This window comes from Ascaphus truei, chromosome 5 (assembly GCF_040206685.1).
Source record: "Ascaphus truei isolate aAscTru1 chromosome 5, aAscTru1.hap1, whole genome shotgun sequence".
Classification (NCBI taxonomy): domain Eukaryota; kingdom Metazoa; phylum Chordata; class Amphibia; order Anura; family Ascaphidae; genus Ascaphus; species Ascaphus truei.
Window position 1 is genome coordinate 201,920,901 of NC_134487.1, and position 17,461 is coordinate 201,938,361.

The 17,461-nt window shown below is 42.7% G+C and overlaps 1 protein-coding gene across 1 annotated transcript in view; it reads right to left on the minus strand.

The window, feature by feature from the left end:
- The window catches only part of MAPK9 (mitogen-activated protein kinase 9), a 73,654-nt gene extending 61,016 nt beyond the window's left edge, over positions 1–12,638 (minus strand). The window contains exons 1-2 of the mRNA XM_075601610.1: positions 12,314–12,638; positions 1,616–1,790 (exon numbers count right to left, since the gene is read on the minus strand). The gene's annotated coding sequence lies outside the window, so the exon portion shown is untranslated. The remainder of the gene's footprint in view (positions 1–1,615; positions 1,791–12,313) is intronic.
- Between the last annotated feature and the right edge of the window lie 4,823 nt (positions 12,639–17,461).

Here is a 17,461-nt window from a genome sequence, read left to right on the forward strand (position 1 = left end):
CCCCCCGCTCCCTTTCTCCCCCCCCCCCCCGCTCCCCTTTCTCCCCCCCCCCCGCTCCCCTTTCTCCCCCCCCCCCCCGCTCCCCTTTCTCCCCCCCCCCCGCTCCCCTTTCTCCCCCCCCCCCGCTCCCCTTTCTCCCCCCCCCCCGCTCCCCTTTCTCCCCCCCCCCCCGCTCCCCTTTCTCCCCCCCCCCGCTCCCCTTTCTCCCCCCCCCCGCTCCCCTTTCTCCCCCCCCCCCGCTCCCCTTTCTCCCCCCCCCCCGCTCCCCTTTCTCCCCCCCCCCCCCGCTCCCCTTTCTCCCCCCCCCCCCGCTCCCCTTTCTCCCCCCCCCCCGCTCCCCTTTCTCCCCCCCCCCGCTCCCCTTTCTCCCCCCCCCCCGCTCCCCTTTCTCCCCCCCCCCGCTCCCCTTTCTCCCCCCCCCCCGCTCCCCTTTCTCCCCCCCCCCCCCGCTCCCCTTTCTCCCCCCCCCCCGCTCCCCTTTCTCCCCCCCCCCCCGCTCCCCTTTCTCCCCCCCCCCCCGCTCCCCTTTCTCCCCCCCCCCCCCGCTCCCCTTTCTCCCCCCCCCCCCCCGCTCCCCTTTCTCCCCCCCCCCCGCTCCCCTTTCTCCCCCCCCCCCCCCGCTCCCCTTTCTCCCCCCCCCCGCTCCCCTTTCTCCCCCCCCCCCCCCGCTCCCTTTCTCCCCCCCCCCCCCGCTCCCCTTTCTCCCCCCCCCCGCTCCCCTTTCTCCCCCCCCCCCGCTCCCCTTTCTCCCCCCCCCCGCTCCCCTTTCTCCCCCCCGAAACCTTTACAACAAATACTCACCTATTGTTCCACGAGTTATAAATAATACTACCTATTACGCATTTACATCCCGGGCAACGCCGGGTCTCTCAGCTAGTAATCTATATATAAAAAAATATATAGAGAGCTCAAATAAAAATACCAATTGTGAGCACATTCACATCTCTGACAGTGCTGCAAACATGCTTTTCCCCATTATCTCTTCGCCTACAGTGCTTCCACTGCAGACAGGGATTCTGGCAAATGAGCACACCGTGTCACCTTTTGCTTCTTATCCATAACATTGACCCCTATAAGCCTATGACTGCCGTATTACAGCCTCGGATCAAAAAGTGCATAACCAGTAAGACTACTCACAGACAGCTTTTCAACCTTTTGGGTCACATCAGTGTGTTATACTGGATTTGCAGTGTGAAGCTCGAAGCAGTTTCAACCACAAGTTAAATAAATTATGGTGGGTAAAAAAGGTGACAGACCCTCCTCCGTACAGTGTACATGAAATAAAAATACCACTTGATAGCTCATTCATATGTCTCAGAAAACGGGACAGGCACGCCAATAACAAAAACGTGATGTTGTATTGGAACATTGGGTTTATGCTGGCACTTGGACGGTATGCACCCATAATGGATTATATTACTTTTGAAGTGAGTGCCCTGTTTCGAGTGAGGGGGCACACACAATATGTTTCTGGGATCCGACGAAAATAGACTTTTTCTAAGTGTGTGTACACATTGTATATCTATATACGATACGGAGATCCGTCTGCAAACTTTTTTAGTCTTACAATGTATTTAATGTGAATTCTAACACAGCACATGAGATCAGATCATACCTTTCTACAGCTGTGTGTGGGAGGAAGTTGGGTGGTTACCAAAGCTTTGCACTGATTGGCTGATCCCTTGGTGATGTCATGGTATTTTACACAAGGGCTTCAGGGACTTGTAGTTCATCTATCTGTAAATACTATACTGTAGGAACAGGCACAGTATTACAACTTCCATAAGCCCCTGTAGAGAAGGGAAACACAAGCATCAGAAATGTATTTTTTCGATAACCAAGCGCCCAGGATTTTTCCACCCTTGATATTCTGTATTAGCTGATCATTCTTTGCCCTGTGATTTTTGTTTCAATTTATGGAGTGTATTCACTGAAATGCAATATCCATTGTTGCTTTAGGGTCAGAATCTAATGTTTTGTAACACTGCGGGTGCATGTTTGTGTATATATATATATATATATATATATATATATATATATATATATATATATATATATATATATATATATATATTAATGATGTGTGTGGTGTATGAGAGCATGTTTGTGATTGTGTATGTTTACTTCTAGAAGAAAACTACAGTATATGTCTATGTATGTATTTTTCCCGCTTTAATATGTACATTCATACAATCCACACAATTATAAGTAAGTAGCCAAGTAGCTGATCGATCCGTTCTCCTGTGAGAAGGCGAAGATTCAGCTCGGAGGTTCACTAAATGGCCGTCAGTGCAGCAGAAGAGAACCAAAGATGCAAAGTTCTGTAGGGTAGATCATGTGACCATGCAGTCACTAGATACAATTGGTGCACTGCTAGAGAGAGGGCGGGGCTCAAAAAAGGGGTGTGCCAGAGGCTGTTTCAGAAGAGGAAGGGATGTGACTTTTTAAAAGGTTGCTATAGAAACAAAAATATGCTTGTCACATTGAATGACATTTTTAGAGTTGTTATTTTTTTAAACAAAAAGAATGCTACAAGTATTTTCTCATAATACAGAACTGATTTAAAAAACAAAACAAAAAAAACAACATGTAGGATATTGCTTGGTCTGCAGCTTTAATGATCACAGTTCAAAAAATGCTCCTGTTCATTCATGTAGATGAGCGGAAAATTAGACTGGGTAGAAATGATGCTTGTTTAACTGGGTTTTTTTTTTGTTTGCATGGTTCCTCAGCCTGGTGGGGGATAGCACTTTTAAAAACGTGCCAAAAAATGTACCAACATAGGTGGTATAGTTGTCAGCCAACGTATTGGCTTTTGAAGTTGGGTCCCACAATACCGTGCATTTTTTCTTAGGAATTTAGCACAGCTCTATTAATTTGTTTTAAGTTGCAGCAACAATAGCATTACAAAATCATTTAAAATTGTTTGTACAGTGTATTTCTAATTCATTTAGGATGGTAATTGCTTTTAACTTCCAAACACCTTTTGCAGTTCACTTATTGTCAAAACATTTTTTGTAATAACTCTGTCCCCATTATGAAAGAATTATAAGATTTCTAACTCACCCAAATATTTTACAAGGGAAATGATAATAATCCATAAAATAGTTTTACTAAAAGGATTATTATTTTGAATTGGAGTTCTTTGGAGCAGCCTCCAATACTGTTCCACGTGTGATATCATGATCCAGAGACACAGCGGAGTAGAAAGCCACTACTGGAGGCAGTCTCTTAAAAGCTGGCCTCCTGACCAGACCCAAAGGACATAGAATATAGGGATCTGGTAAGGTGGAATGCAAGGGGTTAAATGCCCCATCCCCGACTACCAATTAGGTCCGATTTCCCCTTCTAAGCCACAGCTGAGGATCAGAGTTACACGAATAGGGGTAATGTATGATATGGTATAATTTATCAATTATAAAAAAAAATTAAATAATTTATAAATTATTATTTTATTTATATTATATTGTATAATTTATAAATTTTAATTTTTGATCATTTATAAATTATACCATATCATACAGGAATCAAACCCAGGACCTTTCATATGTTAGCTCAATTCTGTACCTCTACACTAATATATAATATATATAATATACACACACATATACATATACGTATATATGCACATATATATATATATATATATATGTATATATACTGTATGTGTGTGTATATTATATATTAGTGTAGAGGTACAGAATTGAGCTAACATATGAAAGGTCCTGGGTTTGATTCCTGTATGATATGGTATAATTTATAAAAGATCAAAAATTAAAATTTATAAATTATACAATATAATATAAATAAAATACTAATTTATAAATTTGAATTTTTGATCATTTATAAATTATACCATATCATACAGGAATCAAACCCAGGACCTTTAATATGTTAGCTCAATTCTGTACCTCTACACTAATATATAATATATATACACATATATACATACATATATACATACATATACATATACATTTACATATATATATAGCCCTACATGTCCCCTAGCAGCCACTGTAGTTCTCCCAGCATTCCCCGCACTCCACTCAGCAGCTCCGCACCAGCCAACCACGGATCCCCGCAACTATCCTCCAGCCTCGCACCGATCCCCCCCCCATCAATTCCCCCCCCCCCCCAGCCTCGCACTGATCCCCTCACCAACCCCCCAGCCTCGCGCCGATCCCCCAGTCTTGCACCGTTCCTCCCCCCCCACCCCCCCAGCAGCCCCACGATGCCCCCAAATGTGGGCTGTGACACCAAAAGGTAGGGGGGCTGTGTGTGCTGTGTGTGCGCTGTGAGTGTGTGCAGTGTGCTGTGAGTGCGTGCTACAAAAAACATCCCAGATTCATGTCCTCATTTAAACCTCAAGGGGCCATAGCGGTTTCCATAGCGATCGCGGACGCTGGGGGGAGCACGGATTCAGCTGATCCTCCTTCCTATGTAATTACTGTCTGTGTTTGCGCAGGATTATGACGTTTTTTAATTTAGGGGGTGTGTTTTATGTCACTGGGTTGGGTATATAATGTCACTGATAGTTACTTGTTCTTTGCACACCCCTGAGGAAGATCCCCCACTGGGATCGAAACGTTGGATTTTCGTGCTATGTTTAATACATAAGTTTGGTTACCTTTTATCTGAGTGCTGTCGCCTCTTTGCCACATTTGTAATGTATACATACATACATACATATACATACAGTATATATAGCAAACCCTACAGCCTTGAAAATTGCAAAGCCAGCAGTACAACCAACTTCACACTGATGATACCCATTAAGGTTGAAACATGTCTGTGAATGGTTTCTCTGGCTTTGCATCTGATTCCCATGCTGTGCTTTAAAGCGGTGTTAACAGCAATCATTAGCTTATAAGGGCTCCATGTAACAATGGTTTTTCAGACAAAAGGTGACACAGTGTGTGCTCATTTGCATGTCATTTCCCAGAATCCCTTGCTCCAGAGGAAACACTGTATGCTGGGTGATATATTTATAGGGTATGTTTTCTCATACCAAGCCTATGGTGTAGAGGTAAGAGGTAAGGCATTGGTATGAGAAGGTCCTGAGTTCGAACCCTGCATGTGTTTTATACAAAATGTATTCATGTTAAATTTGTATGTGTCTGGTAGTCAAAGCATTAAGCATTGAATGCGAGGAGCACGTGGAGCAGAGAGATGAGCACGTGGACAGCTGCAGAGAGGAGAGAGCAGCTTGTGTACACAGCCCTATGAAGTGAGGAGAGAGATCTATATGCCGGTAAGGCGGATTTCAAATCGGGAGCCATGCTCAGACCGCGTTATAAGCGAATTCGCGTTGTAGCGGATCACGCTATAACGGGGTTGAGGGTGTGTGTGTGTGTGTGTGTGTGTGTGTGTGTGTGTGTGCGCGCCATGTAACAATGGTTTTTCAGACAAAAGGGTGACACGGTGTGTGCTCTTTGAATTCTATGGTTTTACATATTAGGACATAATAACAATCATCTGTTCCTTAGCAGGTCTTAAAATTAGGTAAATATAACCTCAGATGAACAACAACACATGACATATTACACCGTGTCATGATTTATTTAACAAAAATAAACCCAAAATGGAGAAGCCATGTGTGAAAAACTAAGTACACCCTTACTGCTTCCATAGGAATTAAGATGCTAAGTAGCAGACATGTGCTGCTAATCAAATGCCCTTGATTAATTGATCAGCAGCAAGTGTGACCACCTCTATAAAAGCTGAAGTTTTAGCAGTTTGCTGGTCTGGAGTATTCAGGTGTGTGTTAACACAATGCCAAGGAGGAAAGACATCAGCAATGATCTTAGAGAAGCAATTGTTGCTGCCCATCAATCTGGGAAGGGTTATAAGGCCATTTCCAAACAATTTGAAGTCCATCATTCTACAATGAGAAAGATTATTCAAAAGTGGAAAACATTCAAGACAGTTGCCAGTCTTCCCAGGAGTGGACGTCCCAGCAAATTCAGCCCAAGGTCAGACCGTACAATGCTCAGAGAAATTGCAAAAAAATTACATCTCAGACCCTACAGGCCTCAGTAAGCATGTTAAATGTTAAAGTTCATGACAGTACAATTAGAAAAAGACTGAACAAGTATGGTTTGTCTGGAAGGGTTGCCAGGAGAAAGCCTCTCTAAAAAGAACATGGCAGCACGGCTTAGGTTTGCAAAGTTGCATCTGAACAAACCACAAGACTTCTGGAACAATGTCCTTTGAACAGACGAGACCAACGTGGAGATGTTTGGCCATAATGCACAGCGCCACATTTGGCAAAAACCAAACACAGCATATCAGCACAAACACCTCATACCAACTGTCAAGCACGGTGGTGGAGAGGTGATGATTTGGGCTTGATTTGCAGCCACAGTCCCTGGGAACCTTGCAGTCATTCAGTCGACCATGAATTCCTCTGTATACCAAAGTATTCTAGATTCAAATGTGAGGCCATCTGTCCGACAGCTAAAGCTTGGCCGAAAGTGGGTCTTGCAATAGGACAATGATCCCAAGCACACCAGCAAATATACAACAGAATGGCTGAAAAAGAAAAGAATCAAGGTATTGCAATGGCCCAATCAAAGTCCAGACCTCAACCCGATTGAAATGCTGTGGCGGGACCTTAAGAGAGCTGTGCATAAACAAATGCCCACAAACCTCAATGAACGGAAGCCACATTGTAAAGAAGAGTGGGACAAAATTCCTCAACAACGATGTGAGAGACTGATAAAGTCATACAGAAAACGATTACTTCAAGTTATTGCTGCTAAAGGTGGTTCTACAAGCTATTGAATCATAAGGTGTACTTAGTTTTTCACGCATGGCTTCTTCATTTTGGCTTTATTTTTGTTAAATAAATCATGACACGGTGTAATATGTCATGTGTTGTTGTTCATCTGAGGTTGTAATTACCTAATTGTAAAACCTGCTAAGGAACAGATGATTGTTATGTCCTGATATGTAAAACCAAGGAATTCAAAGAGGGTGTACTTTCTTTTTCACATGACTAACATCCAAAAGGAATAAAATGTTTAAAGTTCCAAGTATTGCCAAGTCTTCCTCTCCTGTAAATGATGATGAAGCTGCACTGCCTATTACATGGTTAATCTGATTATTTTTGTAACCGTCAGGGGAAATTACACTATATCTAAAAGTCCCCAATGTCTGACGCGTGGACCGCCAACAACGGTCATTCGAGTAAATGGCAGTTTTCAGCTGGACAATATTGAATCAGGGCCTAAAAGTGCATACACTTCTATTTCATATTAACGTTGGTCAATTTGCAGTCAACTGTATGCAACTGTATGCTCATCTGCATGTCTTAGGCAGGTCTGCAACCCCGCCTTTCCCCATTATCACCCAGCATACAGCACTTCCACTGCAGCAAGGGATTCTGGGAAATGACATGCAAATGAGCACACAGTGTCACTATATATATATATATATATATATATATATATATATATATATATATATATATATATATATATATATATATATATATATATATATATATATATATATATATATATATATATATATATAAAGTCATATATATATTGGACTATATATATAATCCAATGCACAGCCGGCACACCATATGCAAGTAAATAAGTTTTGGTGCTTATCCCATAAAGCAATAACAGACCATACGATACCGGTTGCAACACGACATCAAGGGACAGCACGCAGGTAAGTAAATCATGAATTTTCTATATTTGATAGAAGACACAAAAACTGAGAAAGGACCCACTGGGGGACCGAATGGTCGGTTTTTGTGTCTATCAAATATAGAAAATTCATGATTTACTTACCTGTGTGCTGTCCCTTGATGTCGTGTTGCAACCGGTATCGTATGGTCATATATATATATATATATATATTTTTTTTTTTTTTTTTTTAATATTATACAGAGACAGATGGCACTCGCATAGATATTGAAGGTAGGTGCTTGTCCCATAAAAAATGGATAAGTAACAAGTGTTCCTTACCAGGCAGACCACAGAATCCAAGACCATGCAGCAAGAAAGGAGACAGCACTCAAAGGAATGTCCAACAGATGTATTGAAGACAGGCACAATACGTATTGTGCCTGTCTTCAATACATCTGTTGGACGTTACTTTGAGTGCTGTCTCCTTTCTTGCTGCGTGGTCTTGGATTCTCTGGTTTGCCTGGTAAGGAACACACACACACACACACACACACACACACACACACACACACACACACACACACACACACACACACACACACACACACACACACACACACACACACTGAAATATAAATATATATATATATATATATTTATTTATATTTCAGCATGGTGTGCACTGTAGAATGGTATCACAACTTACCGTCTTCCATTACAGAACAAATTATCCTTGATCTTATTTCCAATAAATAATATGGCCCATATCAATACACATCATAAACCCATTCTCAGCTTTGCTACAGATATGGCTCTTGGTCTTGCAGTGCCCCAAGCAATAGTTTGACAGGGTTCCTAGTCCCAATGTTTTACAGCAATATTTTTTTTAAGCTTATGAGTAGGAATCATTGTAAAGCTGCCGAACGTAGCTTACCCTGCGTACCAAGTTCGATCTGGCATGGGAGACTGCACACAGCCACAGGTTGCTGGTTATGTTGCCTAATGGCAGAGCCACCTAAACTACGTTAGCTTTTCCAACTGTGCTTCAACCAATTTCCCAATACCTGTGATTATACCAAGAAAGCACACACAAGTACATAGTAAACTACTGCAGCCAGGAAATAATTAATGCCCTTCCACTGGAAGTTGGCAATCAATGAATAGCCTGTTTTCTACTTGTGCCCAGCCAACTGCTAGCGCAGGGAGTGCAATCTTTTCTCCATGCACCCCCCTGCCGGCTGTCCCCCTCTCCGCACCCCTCCCCCCTTACCTCGGCTCCGGCGTCATGACGTCACCAACGCCACGTCACATGACCCCGTGGCATTATTTGAAGCCGCGTTGACATGGTGATGTGTCTCCAGAAGCCGTCTGAGTCAAGGTAAGTGCAGTTTACAGGGGCCTTCACTGCTTCCCCGGCATTTAATTTAAGTGCCTTCGGGAAGCGCGTGGGGCCTCTGTAAACCCCGCGCCCCCCGCAGACATTCTCGTGCCACCCCCCAGTTTGCACATCCCTGTGCTAGAGGACCTCAAGTCAGATCATTCATGCAGCTCTCATCAGGTTGAAGTAGTTGCCAGAATAGGAAGCTACCCAGAGATCTCGATAATTACAAGGCATAACTTTGAATGCCACTACTCAAATAAGGCTGAGTCCATGGTGAGGGAGATTGCGCGGAGGCGTCCGCATTGGGCGCGATCATATTCCTTAAGGCAGTGATCGCGCCCTTAGACCGGGCAGGAGGTGCACGTTGCGCAAGAAATTAGATTTAACCGATTTCTTGGCGCGACACGCTTATCACGTGAGCGGTTCGCCCAATGAGGGCGAACCAGCTCCGTAACGCCCTAGGAACGCCCCCCATTGCCCGCGCGGGCGAAGGCACCATGGCCCGGGCCTAAGAAAGCAAAAGGTACATACATGATAGATGACCACGCACATGGTCTTTGCATAACATGCAAAGAACATTAAAACTACAAATCTGATGAAAGCAAGACACAAACTATAGTACATCAAGTTTTGTAAATTCCCAAAAATAAATGTGAAACCATTTTTTTTTCTTTTAAAGAGGCAATGCAAACGGCTTGAAAAAAAACATTTTAAATCTTTTTTTTGTTTTCATTTATGCAGCCTTTGATTACCTTTATTGAAAACTAATTACCTAAGCTGCCAATCAATTGGTTCTCCCGGACCGAACAGCAAAATCCTCTTTCAGGAGTTCACTAAATGGTTCACTAAATGGCTGCTTTTCAGTTTCAAATCAATCCTTCAGTCAGTGTAACTCAGCAGCTACAATATATCCAGACATTACAAAGATGTAACATTATCTATTGTTACAGTTTAAAGCTCAAACTGCTGGGAATATTGACAACAAATTATCACAAAGAGGAAAGTGTTACAAAAATCTTGCACTGCTGGAGAGGTGGCTAAAACCTGCTACAGAAATCAAAAGATGCTCAGTATATTAAACCAGCCAGTTTTAAAAAAAAAGATGTATTTTTTTTTTTCATTCAATATGTGTATTAACCAATCTCTACACTGAGAAGTGTTTAGCTAAGTAGCCGATCGATCCGTTCTCCTGTGATCGATCGGGGAAGATTCGGCTCAGGAGTTCACTAAATCACTGTTAGTGCTGCAGAAGAGTACCCAATATGCAAGTTCTGTGTGGAAGATCATATGCCCAGGCAGGCACTAGATACAATTGGTGCACTGCTAGAGAGGGCAACAGGGGTGTGCCAGAGCCTGTCTCGGAAGAGGAAGATGACTTTGTAAATAGTTGCTATAGAAACAAAAATGCTAGTTACATTAGAATGCATTCAAATGGTTTTTTTTTATGCTATAACTATTTTCTCATAGTAAAGAACTGATTTTTTTTTTAATTAAAAAAAAACATGTAGGATATTGCTTGAACTGCAGCTTTAAAACTCATTAGAAATAGCATGGAGTTGAATTTTAAAATAAAAAAAAGGTAGTATTATCTAATACTACAGAACTTATTTATTTAAAAGCACACCTGGAGGATATTGCTTGGACTGTTCCTTTAAAAAAGAACCAAAATATGTCAAGTACTAAAAAAAAAAAAGAAAAAAAAAAGTAAGGTTGAAAGGCAGAGATTTTTAAGTGCAGAAAATAACAAATCTAATTTTGATGAAAAAAATTATTTTGTTTAAATAAAAAGATTTAAAACAAGGAATTAAATAAATATCATATATATTGCAAGGGGAATAAAAAAAATCACTGGATATTGAAAAACATTAAATTTACTAAAATGCTGCATTTAAAAAAAAAGAAAAACATATATATCTAACTAAATATAATCAAAAAAAAATTTAGTTCGTGCAGGCAGTTGGCCAGATAAATAACATTATGATGATACACATATTCCTCTATTTTTAAACCAGCATTAATCCATGCAGCCAATAAGCAAAGCCAATGAGCTCACGCAGATAGTACTAATGTAGGTGTAGAGAAGAAAACCATTAAATGCATTACAATGGATTTTAAATGTCTCAACCAACATAAAACAGCTTGCATTTGGAAAATTGTATGAACTCAATTTTCTTGTATGCATTATTTCAGGGGTGCGCAAACTTATCTTCATGCGCCCCCCTTTCTCCTCTCCCCCCCCTCCCACCCGGCTCGTGCGCCCACCCTCCCCGGCATCAAATGACGTTGCAGGGTTGTGTGACGTCACGTTGCTATGGCATTTGACGCCTGTTACCATGGAGACGCGTCGTTGGCATCAAGGTAAGTAAACCAGTTACAGAAGCCTCATGCGATCACCAACATTTATTTTAAATGCATTTGGGGAAGCGCAGGGTCTCTAACACCCGCGCCCCCCCAAGACAATCTAGCACCTCCCCTGGGGGCGCGCTCCCCACTTTGCGCACAGCTGCATTATTTGATCCAGGGCCCAGTAAGTAGGTAAAGACACTGACAGGAAACTGGTTCAAATCCCAGTCTCGGCTCCTTGTGACCAAAATCATGGATTGTTAGCTCATATGGGCAGGGGCTGTGTCTGTAAAAAATCCTATGTGCTGCATACCCGCACACAATACTGTAATTAAGAAGCACTTTGATTCCCATTGGGAGAAAAGCACAATATGAAATAAAGGTATTATTATTATTATCATCATCCTCTCAATGCCTTCAGCATTTACTCATTTCAAACATGGTTTTGCGTTTTCTGTTTGGATATCAAATGTGTTACTGGTTACTTAGCCAAGAATCTGAATTGGTGTTATTTAGAAGATGATTTAACTAGTAGAGTGGTTCTGGGTGTCAGTAAATAATTGGAGCAAACCTCTCTCCCCCCTCCCCAAGATAAGAGGCGGCCAGAAGAAGGCATCGATTGTAACCATCACTTGGGACGGGGGCTCGATCTAATAAGGATTGTTTTCCCCAATCAGAGAAGCACCTGGCATTACAGCCACACGAATGTGCTGCCCTTCCTGCACCCAAGCACGCTGCACTGTGCTGGTGATATACAGCAAGCCCTGCGGTGCATCCCAATGGAAAGTTTCACCCTGTGGAGCGGGAAGAGATGACTCAGGAAGGGCCTTAAAACGTAAGCTCTGCGTGTCCGGTAACCGGGAATTGGCGCAACTTTCTTTCAAGGCACAAGGTGGATCGTGTACGGATCCGTGCTATGGTGCTTAAAATTGCCGGGCCTTACCTCTCGTAATGTCAGCGCCAAGTCCGGCTGGAGCTCACTGGCCGCGGCTCTTTTATACGGGATGTCAGTCCTATCTATGCCTCTCAGCATTGACGAGTATCCCCGCGGCTTGGCGCCCGTTGGGAAGACGGGAGAGGTGCAGTGCAACCCGAAGCAAGACGGCTGATGACAATCCAGCGAGGCTCCACTCACTGTCTTCCTGTCATTCCCCTCCCCTTTCCCCCGCAATCCTTACACCAGCCGCGGCCGATCACAACTCGATGACCTCACTCTCGGCCGGGCCGCCTCGGACGCTCTGGCATGCTCAAGTCGACAGCTTGAGCAGCCAATGGAAAGGAAGCAAGCTGAAAGGAAGCGAGGGGCGGGACCAGGAGGTGGGACCGTGGGAGTGAGCAAAGGGCAGGAAGCAACGTGCGCTGCGTTGTATAGCGGAGGGTTGGTTACAGAGACACCCGTGAGAAGTTGTCTTTCAAATAGTATGCCCGTGATATAGGGTTTCTCACTTCATCAGTGCTCTCATTGACTGCAAAGGACGTGGTGGTATGCCAATTTTTATCAGGTCCCCTGCTAAGAAACAAATTATAAGAGCTGAAGCAGAGATTAGCACTGTCACACCAGTGGTGTGCATACCTAGCACACATTCAAATACAGTGGTGCACATAGTGTGTTGCACACTATTCCCCACCAAAGAAGGTCACATTAAATCTATCTGTGTATGTGTTGGTAACTACTCAAAACTAGACATGTATGTTCCAACTTGCCCACATGTGGTTCACCTTACAGTATGTTTCGCTTGAACTTGCAAAAATGTTGGAAATTGTTCACGAGAACCTTTTGACCACAAAATGATATCTGGTACATTTTTAAGCAAAATTGACTAATTTCGTCAGATAATCTACTCTAAAATATGACATAGTTATATAGTAGATGAGGTTGAAAAAAAGACATGCGCCCATCAAATTTAGATGACAGATACTTTATCCTATATCTGTACTTACAGTATATTGATGCAGAGGAAGACAAACAAAAAAAACCCCAGTGAAATATTCAATGATATCTCATAAGGGGAAAAATAAATTCCTTCCTGATATTGGTGTAGCCAGGTCTCCCATGGCTCCCCGGTCCTCCGTTCCCCCCCCCTCCTCCAATGCCACGGGGGATGTTGTGGAAGGCGCGGGTGGCGGCGGGCTAGCTGGCGGCTCCCTCTGCAGGGCACCGCCATCTTGCGCAAGGTTCGCACAGTTGTACCAGGAGTTGCGGCGGCCCTGACAGATCTCATGCATTGGAGATTGGTCTTGGCTTTGCGTGCTATCAGAGGAGGCTCTTATCAGGGACTACAAGTCCCATGAGCCTTAGGAAGGCACCACCTGACCCACGAAAGCCAAAAGGGCTCTAGGATCCTCCTGAGAAGGAAACTAGGATATTGCACAATGAGACCACGTTAGTCAGTCGGTGCTGGGACAAGGACAGGGTAGGAGGTATGTGCAGGGGTCTGTGACCCTCTGCACTAGTCCAGATTCCCCCTAGGCCTCAGCTAGGCCCCGATTCATTCAATCAGATTGTGTCTGCTACAGGGAAAGGCCCTTACGTAGGGACCCTGCTCCGTTAGCTATTTTGAGAAGCCAGGGACACAGCTGCAAGATGCGCGGACCCGACTATTGTGATCTGGGACCAGATCACCAGAGCAAGAGGAAGAGAGAATATCTGCTTGTGGGATCACTCTGCAGGATATCACCCCACACGGATGCGGACTCATCGCGGAGGACATCGCTGGAGACTGAGTTAAAAGATTAGATGTCCCTAGAATATATTCAGTAAAAATTTCGGATAGGCTACATATAAACCAATGTAAATGCCCTAAAAAATTGCCCCAGGCCCTTAATGGAGTTATAGCAATCTTTCATCTAAGAAATAATTGTAAAATACATATACATTTTAAATGTAACCTATAAAAAATCAAAATATTAAATAATTAAAATCTACTAATGATTCTAACTCTCCCATATAAGTGGTTGATCTAAATGCAAAGATTGAAATTAATTTGAAACAAAAAGGAAGAAGAAAGATACAATAACGGACCGGACATGTATCGTAGGTCAGTAATTATCTCAAGTTAGCAAGCCTGTGTCATCCAGACATCACAAATAATTTTCTAGTATATGTGATTGTGTGATATATTCTAATGAAGTGTACTTTTTTTTAAATTATGTGAATGTGTGAGTTAAAAATTAATTAAATGTGTGTGATCTTTAGTGTATGTGTACGTTTATTACGAATGTGTTCATAATCCAATAACTATTAATGAATCACACTACTGTATATAGTGCAGCTCAAAATAATTATACAATATATAGCTATACCTATATGTTTTAAAAAATCAAGACAAATCAATATCAGAAAGGAAACCCTCATGAGAATGGAACAGAGGGAACATGTCTAGCATGTTCAACCCAGACCTCTATATTCCACTCCCCGATGGTGATGGTTTTCACTTTTGTCTGGGTGTAAGTATCTATCTTGGTTATTTGACCACCGCATAACCCTGAGGAAGATCCCTCTACGTTGACAGAAACGTTGGTTGTGGTGTCCTGTATGTACAATACACTTCTTGGACTTTTAACTATCTGTGTGTTGTCTCTCCTTTACTGGACCAACACCTGGTAACGTTATTTATTTTATATATATATATATATATATATATATTTTTTGTGGGAGAAAACGGGGACCCCGCATCCACAAGATTAATAGATGTAACTAAGTACCGACTTATTTATCAATATACATTGATAAGTCAGTGGTGCTGTATGGGCCAATCAATACAGTAGGAGTAAGTAAAGCCCCAAACAAAAGCACTCTAGTATACCATTGAAGTACAAATTCATATAATCTTTATTCAATAACTGTCACAGAACAAAAATTAAAAGAAAGCACAGAAAGTTAAAATTAGGCATGGATCCCCTGTACGTATAAACCTGACATAAATCCTCCAGCAGTTAATTACAAATGGGAACAAAACCCATATCAAAAATGACAGAAAATGCACTCTAATATACCTGACAGGGTTGACAAAATAATCCAGACAAGAAGCCAAAATTGAAGTGGCTAAGGCCAAATGGTCAAATCACATGATATCAACACATTCTTATTCCCACATAATCTCAGGGAATGTCTCAAGTGACACAGTGTAGCAATATATGATAGGGCCACACAATATACAGCCTAGGGAAGCACACCTCAAAAAACTTATATGCTAATGTCATACATCACCACACGTCAGGCAAACTGAATAATCTTGGAGGAGACAAGGAGCAAACGCTCAGAACATGATTACGTGTCCCTAGAGGGGGACAAACCAGGGGGTCCTGCCTACTACACCTGCTCCTACGCGTTTCGGCCAAGAGCCTTCTACTAGGAGTGGTGGGGTAGGCAGGATGACATGCAAGCTTAAAAATGATCTATAATTGGGCCCGTGAGTGTCATCACCTGTTGAAATTATTCCAAACACATGATATACAGATTACAAACAGGAGTGTGTATTAGAGGTATACTGACTGCGTAGGTCTGTTGAGACGTCATGGTGGATGGTCCAATTGCATAAGCGTATCCATAAGACGCCCTCCCCCCCGAAGGAAGGGCACTACTGGCAGAAGTTCCCCATTCTAGTATATGCGCATGCGCATGACGTCATAGGAAGGCTCCCTGTATATGGCTCTGTCGCTTGGTGTTGTATCACGCCAAAGTAAGGGAATTAGGTGTCCCAGACGCACCTCCCTAGTCAAACAGGGCACTACTGGCAAATCGCGCCCCTCTCGTGCCACTGCGCATGCACATGACGTCATCGGGAGTTGCCCCGTTAGACTCTAGGTCGCAATGCACTGACTCATGTGCAATCAGATGAGTGAATATCTGGATACAATTCACTGTGCATGTATGCCCTGGTGGAGATAAACTCCACATAACAGGACGGCCCCTTCGTGCAGGGTTACATCCTGCGCATGCGCAGTTGTCAGTTGTCAATTGCGTCCTCTAGATTTAAAGGGGCACCTACAAAAAATCGCATACCTAATGTTGAAGTATATATGGCAGGTGCTAATAGCACTGTCTTTGATTTATGCCCATAGTGAAAGACATGGAATTACTAATAAAGGCTTAAGCACCTTTGTTATATGCTTAATGAGATAATGGTAGTTCTTGCATACATATAAAGACCGTATTAGGCTGTAAGTTGTGCACACGCTGACATAAAACATAATGAACATTGAAAATGTATATACAGTTGCACTCTATCTGATGAAATATCACCCACCATATCATTGGGGGTATCATAGACATATACATAGTGCAGTAATAGTTGGGTACTACATCCATAGTGGCAAAGAATTTATAGAGCATGAAAATATATTCCTAAGTGGTCTAAATTTCCCCGTCTCCAAATTCTAAACAGTGCAAAAGTGTCATAACATATGTTGCAGACATATAGAGAACATGATGTTATGTCCATATGTATATCCCGATTATATCGCGTAATAACTAATGCCTTATGAGTCACTTTGGATGATACCAGTTATGAATAAATAACATATGTCCTTGTTATTTCAAATGGAAAGTAGAGACGCTGTTATCAGGAGGTAGTTTGCATGGTCGCAAAGGTAAATGTAGGTGAGTCTTTCAAGACTGACATCTGTGACAGAAACCAGGGGTTGGTAATAAACTCCATATACAGGGCTCCCAGGATACTGAACAGTTTCTGTCCTGTCTAAGCTGAACAGGGCAGCCTCGTGGTACAGGCACTCCATTCCACAGTTTGTCTGCTGCCTGTTTTCTGTCACCTGTCATGCTGATTAGAGTTCAGGTATATAAGACCTGTTTCCTGTTTCCTCTGGGCCCCCGCCCAAGAGCCTGGAAGGCTGCTGAACTGCAGAGGGGTGAGAAAGCCTCTTTCCCTAATCGCTTCATTCATTCTGTTAGTTTGTCTAAAGACTGCAAAGGTACTTATTTTGTTGGTGGAAGTGGACAAGCCACTTCCAACTCTGAGTCAGGGACATCTAAGTTTAAGTTATCGCTCAGACGAGCAGCTTTTTGTTTGGCTTTGTTTTCTGTTTAAACTGTGGCAGTCTCAGTGCCTGGGACTGAATAAACCAGGCATAG